Raw genomic sequence first — 12832 nt, 5'->3', positions numbered from 1 at the left:
ATGTTTTTGTTAAGTGTGCTGCACTGTTTTGCTGACAACACCACTACCCACTTGACCTTGTGAAGCCCAATGAAGTAATTAGAGTGATTTGACTATTCAAATGTTTTTAAATTTTACTATCCGCCAGTGTTGATACCAGCTTGTATCTTCTTTTTTTTCTTTTTTCTTTTTTAATAAAATATGTCACTTTTAAAAAATTTATTTAAGGTGGGTGGTTGCCCTTCTAATTTTTATATTATAATAATTATTATTAACTATTATTATCATAAGTTTAACTAATCAAAATATAAATAAAGCAAGAAACACTATATTTTTGTTTATAAAAGTTATAATATGAAAAATACATTTGAAAAAAACAAATCTTTATATTTAGTTGGACTATTTTAGTTAGTTTTTTTTATTTGTACTAATTTAATATATTTATTTATATTTTAAATAATTATTAAATTAATTATGACGTCATCACGGTTCGACCTCGGTTCGACCTCGGTCCAACCTCAAAAACCTTGAACCTCTTCGTTTTACGGTTCATTGAACGGTCCGGGTCTGAAAACCTTGCTTGATTTCTGAGATTCCAGATTACTTCAAGTGTGAAAGCAATTTGAGCAGTACATTGTTCTTGTAACGAATTTGTAGGAGAATCCAAATTTGGACAGACTATGGGGTCCAGCAATAACTTCACAATATCTTATTGGGAGAATCTCAGATCTCAGAGCCCCATAAGCTTCCAAACCAAATATCCCTGGCAATGTGGCATTTGAAGAATAAATGAATGCTATGTTCTACTTATTCTACACAAAGTAAGGGGAAATTACCAGCAATTGCAATCTCAGAGCTATGTTCTGTTTTGGGGGTAGGATGCCTGTTGGGATTTCCATAGACTTTTCCAATTAACCCGTGCTTACATTTATGATTTACCCTATGGTCTTGACTTGTCACATTTGCTGATATAAAACAAAACTTCCCTTTGGGTCTTTAATTTATATCAGTCAATCTTGTCTTGGTAAGGAAGGGATGACAATCTTCTTCTTAATAGCTTCCACAGATTTAGCATCAAATAGCTCCACCAATCTCTCAATGTTTACAATCTTGAAAAAAAGAGGCTTGATACCATCATGGGATTGCATATTATTAGGGATGGCAATTTTTCCCTGCCCCGCTTGACCCGCCCCTCCCCGCTTTGCCCCGTGCGGGTTTTCCCCGCTTCGCAAAGGTGTTGGGGCGGGGATGGGGCGAGATTTTAGACCCACACCACGGGGCGGGGCGGGGATGGGTTTACACTTTTTAGACCCACCCCGCCCCATCCCCGTCCCGCCCCGCATTAATAAGGGTTAAATTGTAATTTTATTATACCCTAAAACCCTATTATTTAAACAAAAATATTATCAGCTTATTTTATTTTACCTAACGTGACTCTACCTCTTTTTTCTCTCTAGCAAAGTTGGAAATAAGGTACCAATTTTAACTTCTTCTTTTTTTTTTTTTTTTGTTTTTTTTGGAAACAAATTTATATACTATTGAATTGATGATTTCATTCATGATTCATACGGTCTTTTTCAACTTACTTTTCATCATGAACATAATATAATTTTTTTTAATGAGTTACGGGTCTGTGGCTCTAAATATGTGTCTGTGTCATTGTTTTTGTAATTTTGTGTGGACATTTGGCTGCTTAACAACACTGTTTCTTTAAGCTTGTTAAAATTTTATTTTATCATGTTATGAGATTTTTGTTGTGATATTGTCTTGTTAAACATTTAGATAATATTATTTAGTTTTTGCTAAAAATTAGTTTGATTTGATAGGATAAATTTATTTATAATTTCAAGTATATTTTTATTATTGAAACATGTCATTTTATTTGAAAAAATGGTAATAGTTGTAGGGAAAATTAATAAGAAATAAAGTTTTACGGTGTAGTGCGGGGCTTCGCGGGTCTTCGCAGGGCCTTAAGGGGCGGGGATGGGGCAAGAAATTTTCCCCATCATGCGGGGCGGGGCGGGGATGGGGCAAGAAAAATCCATGCGGGGCGGGGGCAAAGATCTCATCTTTCGGCCCCGCCCCGCCCCATTGCCATCCCTACATATTATGGAGGTATGTTTAAACTTTGTTTTGTATCCATTAGGCCATGGGACCCAAGGATCCTGCTACTGTTCCACATATCAATTGAAAGCCTTACGGGCGGCTCTTGCCTTTAGGCGAGTTAGAAAACTGCCTAAAGCTCCCAAACTTTAAATAATTAAGGTTTTTTTTTTTTTTTAATTATAATTTTTTTTGAGAGCGATTAAACAATTAAGTTAGTTCTTTGATTTCCTCCACCCTCTACCAAAAAATATATATTTAATTATTTATCCATAAAATGAATAAATCAAACCTCCAATTAGAGCCAAAAAATTAGGAAACAAAAATGTCAAAGAAAAACAAAATGGGGAAAGAAGGCCCCAATCTAGAAGTCATAAATTATACCCTATATATATATATATATATATATATAAAAAGAAAGAAAAATTAATTCTCTTTTGACATATATATACCTCCTCCCCCCCCCCAAACCCACGGGCCCCACCGAAAAAAAAAAAACTAAAACCTCTTTTTTTTGGTACACATCTGTGAAAAAAAAATTTATTTTCTTAATATATATATATATATATATATTTTTTTTTTTTGCTGTTACTGAATTTGATTTAGTAGTCTTGCGTTGATTTGCCACTCCATTGCTTTAGAGTTTAGATTGTCTTTGTTTGTTTCTTTAGTACTGATGAGTGAGAATTTCTAGTCTGCCTAAGCTTTACTACTTTAGTCTTCTTATCCATGAAGATGAGTAGTGGACCTCTTTTATTTGGTCCACAATCCTCTCCACATACCACATGTTTCACCATATTAAAATCATTTTTCTTTTTTTGGTTCAAGCAAAATTTGTTGTCCTTTTAATTTTTTAAATAATAAATTAATTTTTGTGAAAAATAAAATGTCAAATATATATAATTAATTACTACTAAATTAATTTATAATCAAAATTAACTTATGAAAAATATAATTTCATTATAATTTTCTAGTATTTAATTTTTTTTGTTGTTCTTTTTTGTTGTATTGTATTGTTTAATCCAATTTATTGAGTGATTTAATAAATACATAATTTCATGGTTAAGTGGAGCTATAATTTTACATTTTATGAATCAGGTTCTATTTTACTATACTTGAAGTTTTTCTCTAGTTATTATAATTTTATGGATAGAGTGTATATATATATATATATTTTTTTTTTTTTTGTACGGTTTAGATTTATTTTTAAAGTTAAAAGTTATAAAAGATAAGTTCTACAAACAAAAGAAAATAGCCCAATTGATGTACTAATTTATAATAAAAGGTAAGGCTTCTTCTCCTTCTTCTTCTTTTATTTATTTATTTATATTTTATCTTTTTTTTTTTAAAGCATGTGTACGTATAGCTTATAGAATTTTATTAACAATACATGTTACAGTTACTTTGGTAAATTTTTTTTAATTAAAATTGATAAAATCATATTTAAGAATGACAATGTCACAAGAGAGATGAAGTGGATTAACCATATTATTTATTAAAAAAGAAATGTTAGAAGAGCTTGAATACAAAAATTTAATATGTAATTTTGCATCTAAAAAAGCAAGAAGAATAGGTTTTAATTAAAAATTTATTTAAGTAATACTTTTTTTTTTAGAAGAATTTAAGTAATATTTCAAGAAATACTTAAAATATTTAAATATAAAAAAGACCTCATTTTAATCTTTGCCTTAGGCCCTAAAATGTATAGGGCCGCATTCAGAAAGCCCATGGCCCACTAGAAAACATGCTTCTTTTTTTTCTTTTTCTTTTTTTTTTTTAAATTTTAATAATTGATCTATTTTGAATCTTCTCTCCTCATTTTTGAACTTAGCCACTTTGCTGAATCTCTTCTAAACCGATTAGCACCCACCTTACTTCATTCTCAGGACATTCATCCACCAGAAAATAGAGACAAAATTCTGTAATTTTTAAAATATGGATATGAATTGAAAATTTGTTTACAGGCTTGGAGACTGTTGAGGTCCAAAATTTCACAAAAAAGCCCATTCCATGAAAAGTAAAAAAGGCCCAATTTGTGCGATAAGAAGAATCAACATCAAGGCCTTATGTATGTTCAGATTTCCAACAAAAAAGGCCATTAAAAAATCTAGCAAAATCCAGTGAAAGAATTGGGCCGGGATACCCAGAGGCTCAAGATCCTCAGGACAAGCAGCACAGCGTGGGATTAAGACAGCTCAAGCGGGGTACTACGAAATACAAGAAACGAAAAACAGATATGTCTTTCTCAAGCACCCAGTGGTGCACCAAAGAACCAGAGAGCTTGGAGAGTGACAATTCATGAAAAAAGGCTGGTACCTCAGGGAACCCAGAATGAAGAACTATAAGGGGAAGTGGCTAGGAAAACCTTCAACTCAGCAGAAATGGATTCTGCCCGCTTGGGAAAAATGACAACAAGGAAAGACAACCAACAGCTGAGTCTGAAAAGTGAGAAACCTTGAAAGAAGAGAGATTGAAGGTTATTTGCCCAAAGACACCCCGGAATGGAAAGTCAACAAGTGAATTTTAGAGAAATAGCACTAAAAGATGAAAACTATCAGAAACAGGGAAAGAACCAACCATTAAAGTGACTGACATAACAGTGGCTTTGGTACCCAGGGAGCCAAGGGGGGGGGGGGAGAATCAACGGTATCCTGAACTCTAAAATAACACTATAAAAGGGGAAGGCAGCCAACATTGAAGAGGGGATTCAAAAATAGGGAATCAAAATAAGAATCGTTGAGAAAAACTCTGTCAAAAACTCAAAGAAAGTAGAAAACAGCGCCCGGTAGCCCAGAAACAGCCACTATAGAACATACTTGGATTCAAAGGGATTCAAACTTTGCAAGTCATAGAGGCTTAGATAGCCATCTAAGTCTGTAATTTTTGAACTTATTTGGACTTTGTAACATGTCTTAGTGAGCACATTGTAATCCACAATTAAGAAAAATAATGAAATATCTCATATTGATTTGAGGATTTCTAACAATTACTTCACGTATTTCTTTATTATATTATCTTCCTTTACTGTTTCTTGTTGCTCAATACAAATATTCTTGCTTGTTAGTTTTTCCTTTTACTCAGCCAAAAGCGGAGTCCTTTTATCGGGGTCCTCACTTTAACTTGGGCCTTGGACATACTTAGCCTCCAAAGAAATATATGCCAAAACATACACACATCAGATATCTCTCTCTCCCACAAAAATCCTTCTCACCTAACCATCTTGGAAGGTAATGCCTAAGCAAAGCCACTCGGACTTGAGTTCTAAATCCCACAAGTCTTGTGCAAAAGCACTAAGTCTGTGAGAATTGGGGCCAGGATCCTCGTGGCTGAATAATTATTATGAAAGTTGTTTACATATATGTATATGTATTAAAATATATATCCTAATCTAAGAAACTAACAATTATTTAAAGATATGTGTATTGTATAGTGTGTTTTATATAGCACCTATAGAGGTAAAGGGAAAGGACAAAATTTTATTGCATAATAAACATAGAGAAAGATCATATAGTTCAGAGAATCAGCATTCTGGGTTCTTACAGGCCTAGTATGCCCCGGGATCCTACGACAGTACGCTCGGGGTACCAAGTGAAGGAACTATTTTAAATGTTTATACAATAAAAGATAATCCTTTAATATTCTATTTCAATCTCTTTCTCATTGTGAATATTATGAATACTTATTTTACTTATTAAATGGTCATTTTATGACACTAAAACACTTACAATGAAATTTTATTGTTTAGGAGGAATCACATTTTTGCCTTGAGGAGATTTATTTGACTTGCGCACAACTTGGTTCGTAATCAGCTCCCATTTAGCTGCGATGAACTAAGCCCAGTCCTCCAAACAACAAGTAAAGGGCCCAGGATCCTTGTTTCCACTTGGGCTTGTGTGCTAAGAAAAAATGCACTCTCACATTTTGGTGACTCTAATGGGGACTGGGAAAAAGGAGAGGGAAAAAGCAGTCCCTTCACAAGTATGGCTCCAAAGCTGGGAAACACCTAGAGGAAGGAAAGTTCCCCTTAGTGCATTCAACATCAAGATCCCAAAAGTCCGGGTTCCTCCAACGAACGTTCTATCGAGGGACTCTATATGGAATTTTGGGGAACTTCCCAACACAAGATAAGTTTTATGCATCATTATTTTCTTCATTTTATATTTTGAACATAATGGACTGAAATCTATGGTTTTCAAATGGATAGCTATCACTATGTTGCATGAAAGCAAAAACATTGTATTGTTTAGTAATAGAAGTAGACACTTGTTCTACACAATATAGAATCATAGATAAGTTTAGTTGTCATACTTATCCTCCAATTAAATGGACCTCATTTAAAGATATTCATAAAAGATAACTGCCCAACTGAATTAATTAGTTTCGAAAAATAATAAATAAATAAATAAATAATTAAATTTATTTATTTAAAAAAAAAAAACTCATGTTTATTTTAAAAAAAATTATTTTGGCTTGGATAATTCCTTTGCTCCACAAGGACTTGGAATCTCTGGTAGCCAAGCCCTTAGCTCAGCTCAACTTCTTCTTCAACCTTATGTTGGAGGTGGGGTACTGCAATATTGTTTTATTTCAGCTTATTGGTGGTAGAGACCATGTTGCTAAATGGTTTTGACATTGATCCAAAAGTTCACAATGTTTTGAACATGGCATGGGATTGGCTGTTGATGACTCCACACCCTGAGCAATAGAAAGGGTAGGGGGGAGTGATGAGAAGAAAGTTGGTCAGTTTGATTAGCATTTATGCAGTTAGTTTAGTCCTAAACTTTGAAGTCCAAAACTTGAAGATGCTTGTTAAATGAGGTATTGGTGGTGTGAAACTACTTTGTACCATTGGTCTCCGAAGGCAACTCACTAGTTTCATAAAAACTTAACTAATACTAAAGGTGTTTTGAGGGTACAGCCAACCTATAGAGTACAACCAAAAAGTTGAAAATAAATATTGAACTCAGCTAGAAGAAGCAAAATCTTGTTTCTCATGAGGATTCTACTCTTTACAAAAAGGGGGTAAGAGGGGTCATGTCATAATATTTTAACAATCAAAACATTGTCTCATTATTAAAAAAAAAATGGAGAAGTGAGCAAAAAAAAAAAAAAAAAAAAATAGAGATTGATGAAATGAAGATTGTATGAGCTACATAATAAAGAAATGGCCCCACATTTGGGGGCTAATGTATTTTTCTTTATAAAAAAAAAAAAAAAATTCTTGATATTGTTTCATTTGTTTAAAAAGAAAAAGAAGAAAGAGAAGTAAGTGAATCAAAGAGATTTGATGAAATGTAAATTACATAGCAAAGAAATTTCCTCACGTTGTGGGGCTAAATAATTTTGCAGCAACTTGATAATAATATCATATGGTGCAGGTTAACAAAATGGACAAGTTCTTTGGCTCCGCCCATGGATTTAGCAAAATGGAGTAGTTCCATGATCCCAACAAAGCCTTGGAGATCCTTGATCCCAGCAAAGTCTAGGAAATCCTTGGTCCCAACAAAGCTGAGGAGATTCTTTATTCCAGCAAGGCTGAGTACATCCTTAATTCCAGCAAAGTCTAGGAGATCCTTGACACCAGGAAAGCAAAGCCTGGGAGATCCTTGACCCCAACAAAGATGAGGAGATCCTTGATCCCAACATAGTTGAGGAGATCCTTTATTCCAGCAAGGCTGAGTACATCCTTAATTCCAGCAAAGTCTAGGAGATCCTTGACTCTAGGAAAGTAAAGCCTGGGAGATCCTTGATGTCAACAAAGCTGAGAAGATCCTTAATTCCAGCAAGGCTAAGTACACCCTCAATTTCAGCAAAGCCTAAAAAATCGTTGGTTCCAGCAAAGGTGAAGTATTTCCACGAATCCAGCAAAGTAAAATGGTTAAAAAAAAAAAAATGGAGGCATTCGGAAAATGGATAGAAGTTTCATAATAGCATCAAGAGAAGGTGGATCAAGCATGATTCAACAACCGTCTCATGTCTTGGGGGCTAAAGCCTATTATGCAGTGGACCTTAAATATATTTTGAAGAAAATCAATAGAAACACTATATTGCAAGTCAGCAACAAAATCAACATTATTGAAAGCTCAACAACTATACAGTGCATCTATCATTTCTTACAGCTCAATAATTGGGCTCACCCATGGAAATAATAGGATTTGGAGGAGATACAGAGACCACTGGAGGACACCTACAACTAGCTCTAAAAGCCAACCATGACATCACAAGTATTGCCTAATCCTCTCAATGTACTACTAGTATGTGAAAGAGGGATTGAATGGGAAGCCCACAAAAGTCGCTATCAATCTTAATCCTTTCATCCAGCATAAAGTAAACTTTGTGAAAAATATACTTTATGGTGAATCAGCTCCAACTAGAGAATATCCCATTGTTAGGATCTCGGGGGTCTCCCATCCCAGATGAAAGAAGCAATACCCATGGTTTGAGGGATCCCTTGGACATAAAAAGACAGAAGGAGGAAGGCTAATATACTGCTTATGAAGGTCTTGGAGAAACTTACAGATATGGAAAGGAAGGCATAAATCTTACCAAAGAAAAAAATAGAGGAGGTGAACTTGGGGGCTGACCCAAGGAACCCGGGGCCCATCCTAATCAGCAATCAGCTATCAGTACCAAAAAAAAAAAAAAAAAAAAAGCAACTGGTGGAGCTATTGAAAAAATATGAAGATTTATTGGCATGAACTCCTTCAAATTAAATAAGGAGCGTCCAAAGGATAAATTTCCTTTCCTTAACATCGATCTCCTTATAGATCCAACTAAGGCAACAACAATATCAACCATGAAGAAGCATACCACGGTCAGGGAACTCAAAAGCTTCTTAGAAAGAGTTTCTTACATTAGGAAGTTCACACCAAGACCAGCCTTGGTCACTAGTGGACTATTCAAACTGTTGAAAAAGGGGAATGTTTTCGTATGGGGAGTTGAGCAACCAAATGTCTTTCATAAAACTTCAACAGATCATGAGTCATTTGCCTACCATATGGGTACTAGTCCATGGCAAAATCACTATTGCTGTACCTGAAATCTTGATCCTAAGTATACAAAGTATTGAAGGACACCGAAATGAGGTATCCCAACATAGAAAGGGCGTGTATGGCAGTTATGCATTTCAACAACTGAATCATTACTTTTCATCCCACCAAATCCTATTAGTGACAAGCTCTCATCCAATAAGAGCCCTCCTCAATCAGCCCTTGCGATCTTGAAGAGTAGCTCGATGGTTAATATTAATTTCCCAATACAACATAGTCCTGAAGGATCCTCAAAGCTATCAAGAGCTAAGCTGTAACAAGCTCACTGACCCAGTTCCTCGAAGAAGAGAAGTACCTATTAAGTGAGAAGATCTCTAAAAAAATAGTAGCGGTAGAGATCCTTGTAAAGAAACAGACTATGAGGTTTGTGAAGACAGCCTTCAACGCTAGAGGAAGCCATCCTCTTCCAGGATTCCTGTAAGAGGATCCCCACTTGAAGAAAACACCATGGCAGAATCATCTTGGTGGAACTCCTGGCCACTAGTTCACCAGTGAGAGCAACCTTAGATGACTGATAAAAGAAGATTATTTCCATAAAGGATTTGTTCACAGCCAAGAGAGGATATTTTAGAAGATCCTCGGAGAAGAAAACAAATCCTCAACCCTTTAAAGAAAAGAAAAGAAATCAATTCAGTGAGCCCACTTGAAAACGAAGGGTACGAAGAAACTTTTTCTGAAGATCGAAAAATTCAATGGTCATGAACAAATTTTCCAAGTGGCATGGCCTAGGACTTGGGAAAGGGAAAATTTTCTATGTACCTAGCTCAGGACTTGATCAAAAAAGAAATTTTCCAAGTGGCATGGCCTAGGACTTGGGAACGGGAAAATTTTCCATGTACCTAGCCTAGGACTTGATCAAAACAGAAATTTTCCAAGTGGCATGGCCTAGGACTTGGGAAAGGGCAAATTTTCCATGTACCTAGCCCAGGACTTGATAAAAAAAAAAAAGAAATTTTCCAAGTGGCATGGCCTAGGACTTGGGAAAGGGAAAATTTTCCATGTACCTAGCCCAAGACTTGACCAAAACAGATTTTTCCAAGTGACATGGCCTAGGACTTAGTAAGAGCAAATTTTCAATGTACCTAGCCCAAGACTTGGCCTAGAATAATTTTTCTAAATACGTGGCCCATAAATTGGCCAAGAGCAAAAGTTTCCAAGTACGACCAAGAAAATGGTCAAAAGCAAAAGTTTATGGGTACAAGCTGTAGCACATACCAGCAATAGGTAAAAGTGCAGATTGTAAGCATATCCCAGTCATGGCTACAACTTGTAGCACGTACCAGCACTGGGTACAAATTGTAGCACGTACCAGCAATAGGTACAAGCCGTAGCACGTCCTAGCAAAGGATGCAAATTGTAAGCAAGGCCCAACGAAGGGTACAAAGAGAAAGAGCCTCGAATGGGTATGAAAACCCAAAAGTGGGTGTGCAAAGTGCACAAGATTGACCTCCTTGAAAGGAATTGGTTTAAGGGAGCTTAAGGAAGCAAGGAAGGCATAACTTAAAAAAATTCTAAGAGTACATCACTCAAAGCCGCAAAAGCATGGATACTTTTGCAAGTCTCTATACAAAGAGATTAGTCAATGATATTGCAAACCAGCTTGCGACATTTCCCTCCTCCTACAAGGTGCAAACTCACCAAAGGCTTGGAGGTACTTTGACTCAACAAAAGAAAAGGTACCCTTTCGGTAAGCCCACTCATTAATACCATGTTTGAATATATCAAAATACTGCAAAATGTTGTGCAAGAGGTATCACCCCCACTAATATTTTATTCATATAGATTAAAACAAAAATTCTAATATTTTGGTCTTCTTACTTGACCAATTATCAAAAATCAAAATTTGGAATTCTTGTGTGGTTGAAATCCTCACATGGTTTCATATACATGAAGTAATTTTTATTGCTATATCTTATTTGGCAATTGGCTTTTCCAGTGCATACATTGGGGTCTAAGACAAGATTAAAAATTTTCCTTAGATATATCTTTCACTTGATAAAAATTGAGAAGTCTAGTGCAAACTTTACTGTACATAAGTTCAGTCACTATTATTTTCTTTGGCTCATGAACTATATGGTATATAGTAACTCAACAACAATATAATTGGTGGCATGGTATGTGAATAATTTGCTGCAATCTGAAATATTATACAATCTCTCACAATCTGGAAAAAGAATAAGGCAAAGATCAAGAGCATCCACCAGAAGAACAAGGTCTTTAGCTAAAGCATGGCATGGAGATATTCTTAAGCCTTCTAAGTCATGTCCTCAGGGAAGTTTCTATCTCTTAATATATTTTGAGAAGAATAGCTAATCTTGATTAGACTCTAAATCAACATGTTTTATGATTCAATGATTTATGATATCATGGTCCCATTGTTAAGTCACTATCCATGGACTAAAAATCTCACGGGGCAAACATCTTGGTGTTATTCACCTTAGCCGTAGCAAGCATGTACTACAATGCATAGAATATCTTTGGCAAAGTTCATGAGGGCTCCCCTCATTCGACCTATTTTGTAAAACAAACAAAATCTTGTTGACAAAGCTATGCTATCTCATATTAAGATTTAATATGCATTCAACATGATTTTTGTATGCTACTTTCAAAAAAGCATATCCTAGAATTGCTAGCAAAAACATTAGTTCTAGAAATATACTCTTAGCATCAAATACGATACCAATATAATTTGGTTATACACATATATCTGCATATATTATTGTCAGTTTGACAAAGTTATTTATTGAATACCAATCTACAGCTTAATACTAACATGAAGGTGAATTCTAATCTTTCGCAACATGTTAGTTCATCCCATGAAGGAAGTGTAGCAATTCCTTTGGAGGTTCCCTCAAGAATTATTTGATCTACACATTGGTTCTACAAACCAGGAAAGTGTCCAAAAACAATTTATTTTCTTGCGCGTGGGCTACAGGTAACCCACGAGCTCGGGGGGGCTAATGTTGAGGTCCAAAATTTCACAAGAAAGCCCATTCCATGAAAAGTAAAAAAGGCCCAATTTGTGCAACAAGAAGAATCAACATCAATGCCCTATGTATGTTCAGATTTCCAGCAAAAAAGGCCATTAAAAAATCTAGCAAAATTTAGTGAAAGAATTGGGTTGGGATACCCAGAGGCTGCCAGAGGCTCGAGATCCTCAGGACGTGCAGCACAGCGTGGGATTGAGACAGGTCAGAGGGGTACCACGAAATACAAGAAACGAAAAACAGATATGTCCTTCCCAAGCACCCAGTGGTGCACCAAAGAACCAGAAAGCTTGGAGAGTGACAATTCATGAAAAAAGGCTGGTACCTTGGGGAACCCAGAATGAAGAACTATAAGAGGAAGTGGCTAGAAAAACCTTTAACCCAGCAGAAATGGATTCTGCCCACCTGAGAAGAATGACAGTAAGGAAGACAACCAACAGTTGAGTCTGAAAAGTGAGAAACCTTGAAAGAAGAGAGATTGAAGGTTAGTTGCCCAAGGATGCCCCGGAATGGAAAGTCAGCAAGTGACTTTTAGAGAAACAACACTAAAAGATGAAAATTATCAGAAACAGGGAAAAAACCAGCCATTAAAGTGACTGACATAACAGTGGCTTTGGTACCTAGGGAGCCAAGGGGGGAGAATCAACGGTATCCTAAACTCTAAAATGACACTATAAAAGGGGAAGACAGCCAACATTGAAGAGGGGATTTAGA

The sequence above is a fragment of the Quercus lobata genome, chromosome 12, assembly GCF_001633185.2.
Source record: "Quercus lobata isolate SW786 chromosome 12, ValleyOak3.0 Primary Assembly, whole genome shotgun sequence".
Classification (NCBI taxonomy): domain Eukaryota; kingdom Viridiplantae; phylum Streptophyta; class Magnoliopsida; order Fagales; family Fagaceae; genus Quercus; species Quercus lobata.
Note: the sequence above shows the minus strand (reverse complement) of the source record.